This window comes from Drosophila sechellia, unplaced genomic scaffold (genome assembly GCF_004382195.2).
Source record: "Drosophila sechellia strain sech25 unplaced genomic scaffold, ASM438219v1 Y_50, whole genome shotgun sequence".
Classification (NCBI taxonomy): Eukaryota; Metazoa; Arthropoda; class Insecta; order Diptera; family Drosophilidae; genus Drosophila; species Drosophila sechellia.
The window spans coordinates 20,161-24,580 of NW_022611438.1; the positions used below are offsets into that span (position 1 = coordinate 20,161).

General features: G+C 46.3%; 1 pseudogene; it reads right to left on the reverse strand.

The window, feature by feature from the left end:
* LOC6621489 lies at positions 1–2,497 on the reverse strand (annotated as a pseudogene).
* Between the last annotated feature and the right edge of the window lie 1,923 nt (positions 2,498–4,420).

Below are 4,420 nucleotides of genomic sequence, written 5' to 3' on the forward strand. Positions count from 1 at the left end.
ATACGCTTATTAGTTCCGATTAGGGGTTAAGGATAGTACTTGATGGTTGTTACGTTATAGAAAAGCATTCGCTTTTCTATTTCAGGTTACGTTTTTAAGAGTTACTAATGCCATTTCAAATTGTTCATGTCGATCACTAAGCCAAGGATAAACTAATTAACTACGTTAACATTATTCTTATGTTCAGCACAAGTTTCTGCATCCATGTACATATACATATATGCCCTATTCCGGTAATACAATATTATAATTTCATATGTAGCAACAAAGATGGTCTAATTGTCGATCTAAAACACAGGAAATAAGTTAAGCGCTGGCATGTGTGAAACTAAATCGAATGGTAATTGAGTGAACTGGATCACGGAGATTAGCGACTGCTGGTTGGCTGGCTGGCTGCTGATGTTTTAGTGGTTGCTGAAGTAAAAGTTGTTGTTGCGTATGTTGCCAGGGCTCGCCAGCGGATCTAGCGGATGCAGCTGAGCAGGGCCACGAGGGCTGCACGCAGTGGATCTGGCCGTAGGCACATCATCCAGGTTGCAACGACGACAGCGACGGGCGGGACGATGCCAGCGGGGCAAGTCCTGCCGGCGACGCCGTCACTTACGACGTTGGAAGACACGTCGCAGTGCCTTGCGCCAGAAAAAGCGATGCGATTTGTTCTTGGTGGGTGTCTGCGGGTCCTCTATTTGAGCAAGTGCCACACCCAAGTCCTCAACCAAGTCCAAATCGTTTCCGGGAGCGATGCGACGACGTGTAGGTGTAGCTGGCGATGTGCGGGCCGTGTTTGTCGAAATGGTTGCGTGGGGTAGTGGAGTGGGTGTTGCTGAGGCTGTGGTTACAAAGGGTGCAACCAAATAAGGTCGGGCCTTCAGTGCCGCAATTGCTGCAGCCGATGTGGAAGCAATTGATGAGATGAAAGCCAAAGTAGCCACCGATGACGAAGATTCTATATAGCCCCTGCCAACTTCTCCGTCTGCTGTTACTGCCGGTGATCCACCTTTTAGTGCTGTTGCTCTTGTTCCTTTTCCTGTTCCGGTTCCTGCTAGAGCTCCCCCTCCATCTGCTGTTGCCGGCTGTGTGGCACGCAGCCAACAACCAGGTTGCATCGTAACTTATCTAAGCCACGGATGCTGCAGACACTCCGCAGCGGTGGCACGCTTGTTCGGATCGAGCTCGAGCATGGTCTTAAGGAACGAAGCGAATGACGCCGCATCCTTTTGCGACCACTCGTACTTCTCCAGAAGAACGTCCATTAGGCCCCAGGGCTTAAGGCCCGAGATATTTCGTAGCTCGCAGGAACGGGTAAACGACTTCGCCGAATAGGTGCCGTTTAACAAAATGTTCCGCGGTATTGGACCCAGCAGCTCGATGATGTGGGCCAAATGGTCCTCGTTGCGGGTGTACGATTCGCCGGAGTGTGGCTCAAAAAGATAGTCACCGGTGGCCAGTTCGAATACCATGCATGCAGTGCTCCAGATATCCGCCGAGGTGTTATAGCCCGCACCGATAATAACTTCTAGTGACCGATATTGGCGCGTTTGAATGGTCTTGGTCAAGTGATGATCAACCCAACAAGCGTTTCCCAGATCGGCGATCTTTACGTTGACTTTGCATTCCTCTAACGCCGGATCCTGTTTAGCCGTGTCCTTTGCTTGCGGCGGCGGAGAAGGTGTTGGCAGCGTTGGATTCGAATGCGGTCCATTCGTAGCCGAAGATGTATTCTCCACGGAGCGTGAGCGCACATGAGGCTCGTCCACGCACAGGAGGACATTCTCGGGCTTTATGTCCGTGTGGATGATCTGGCAGCACGTGTGAAGATAGTCAAGACCCTCCAGCACCTGGCGGGTTATAGCTTTGACGTTGGCTAGTGGAATACCGCGAAAGTTAGACTTCTGTATGAGTTTCAGGAGATTGTCACCAAGCACCTCGAACACAATACAAATATGGGTGCCATTAACGCCGGTGATCTTGAAGTCGTCCAGCATCTGAACGGTTTTCCGACGGCGTGGATTCGATGGATCGGTCTGGCGCACCGTTTTCAGTATCTTTATCTCGTCCGTCTCGGCAAAGTGCGGTGCCGACTTGAGAATTTTAATTGCCACATATCTCATTGCCTGCAAGTCCCAGCACAGCCAAACAGTAGAGAAGTGGCCCCAGCCCAATTTACGCTTGACATGGTAGCGACCTGCCGAAAAAAATTGCATTAATCTGCTGCTCTTCTCGTTAAGGGACAAAGTTCAACGGTTTGGGAAGAGTAGCGCAGTACCACTTAGGGAAATTAAATTACCAATGATCTTTTCTGATGGCTCATAATCCATTATAGTTGCAACACTGTCACCTCACGACTGACCAAGCGCGACTAGACGAACGCGAGAGCTGCTCTCCACTTAAATTCAATTAAAATACGACAACGAATGCAGTTGAGTGCGTTTTCACGGGGCGTTTTACAAAGGCCTGAAAGGTATGGTATGATGCTAGAATCAGTATATTGGCATTTGGAATCTCCAAATATTCTACTGACAATGTATATGAACTTGACGTTTATTACAAGGCCTGTTTATATTTTGTAAACTCTAGCAGCTCCTATCAAATATAAAGTTTTTTCTCTTTTGTAAATTTTGTTAATTATTACTGCTACCTATGTGGCAGCTTTACCAGGTTTTACATAAAATTCTACAGCATAGGCATACCAATATATAATTAAATGTTTGCAATACTCATATGTGAAAAAAAATATAATTTTATTTCACTGAATGATTACAATTTTTTATTTTTGGGTGTGCTGTGTAGGCATGTGCTTAAGTCTTAGGGACTTATGGATATTTCACTACATATATATGTAAAGGGTAGCTAATTCGAGCGGCGATCTTAACATACGAATTTAAAAAACTTTAAAATTATAATAGTCAGGGCGTAAATTATTAATTTTAATTTTGTTCATCATATTGCCAAAACTCCAAATATGTAAATTCGTTTCTTCGATCAGAATTGATTTCGGACCGAAAATCGTCTTTCAGCACAAGTACGTCTATTGTTTTTACTCACACAAGCAAGCAAATTTTATTTTTAGATTTCTTACGCTCTCAGCGTAAGCGAGCGGACAGAGAGCAATATTGGCCGTCACTCTTTTAGCTTGTCGACTATCTTAGCTAGGTTTGTGGTGGGGTCGAGAAGCTTTTTTGTAAATATGGGTTGGAATTTCCTGGCGATGGTGTGTTTTCGTCAATGATTCTTGGCTTAAAGCTAGCTCTGGCGGCTCTGCTGGTGGTCGGAGGGCTGTCATTGCCGACTCGCGTGGGGTTCTTGGTCATTTTTTTCACTCCTTTCCTTTCGGAGCATGTCCTGGTAGTTTTCCAGATGTTTTTGCGCTGGGTTGCTTGTCTTGGATAAAGGTCGTGGATTTGCCTTGTCTTTTGAAGCGATCCTATTCTTTTTTGGATCTTATTTGTGTTCCGGCGCCATTTATTCACTCGCTTCTGAATGGCCGTGTCATGGGAGGAGAAACGTGGTCATCCTGTTCAAGTTTTGCCGAATTGGATTTAGCATCGCCTTTCTGGCGGCATCCTGGCGAGCTCCACCGGTTGACCTGCTCAGGATTGCTGGGTTGTACGGCTGACGAAGGGTATTATTGCGAGGAGGGAGGCCTTGTCGTCTATAAATGTGATTTGTTGCGTCTTTAATTGTCCGTATTTTGTTTATGTCAATGTTGCTTGCCGCCAGAAACCGCCTTGTACGCACTAATATGCTCTCCAGAGCAGTTGACGCAAGTGGCAATGGTAGACTTAGCTTGGTGCAGCAGGATGACAGATGATCGCCAGTGCATTCCATGCATCTTGGCGGCCTCATCCATAAATTTTTGGCATGCCTGAAGCCCTGGCATCTGTAGCATTGGACCGGCTCTCGTGTCCTTTCAATATCCACCCTTTGCTTACCGTTTGTTTGAGTGAGATAATTTTGTCATGACTGCCGTCCTTGTCCATGACGATCTCCACTGCACACATTCACATGGGGCATCCTGTAGGCGGATTCGTCATATTTCTGACGAAGCGCGCATGGAATCCGAGCTTCAGCAGCTCCTGGACTATCCACGAGCATGGAGTGGGAGTGGTGGAGATGTCTGATAACTACCCGAAAATCCCTCTCGGACATGGGCTGGTTGGTGAATAGAGGGAAGCCGTTAGCTGTCAGGACTTCTTTAATTTTGAGTAAGGGGGTCATAGCTCTGTATCTGAATTTTGACGGGGTGGGGTAGAAGCATTAGTTACACGTATTAATTTATGATTTAAATTTGCGGAAGTCATTTTTGAATTACTTGGAGGCAGTTTTCCGCGCCATGGTTCGAGTGTGGAATTTCAATTTAAATATTACGTTACTTAGGAAATAGCTTATGGAATAGGAACGAACTTCTAAGGTGAAGGGC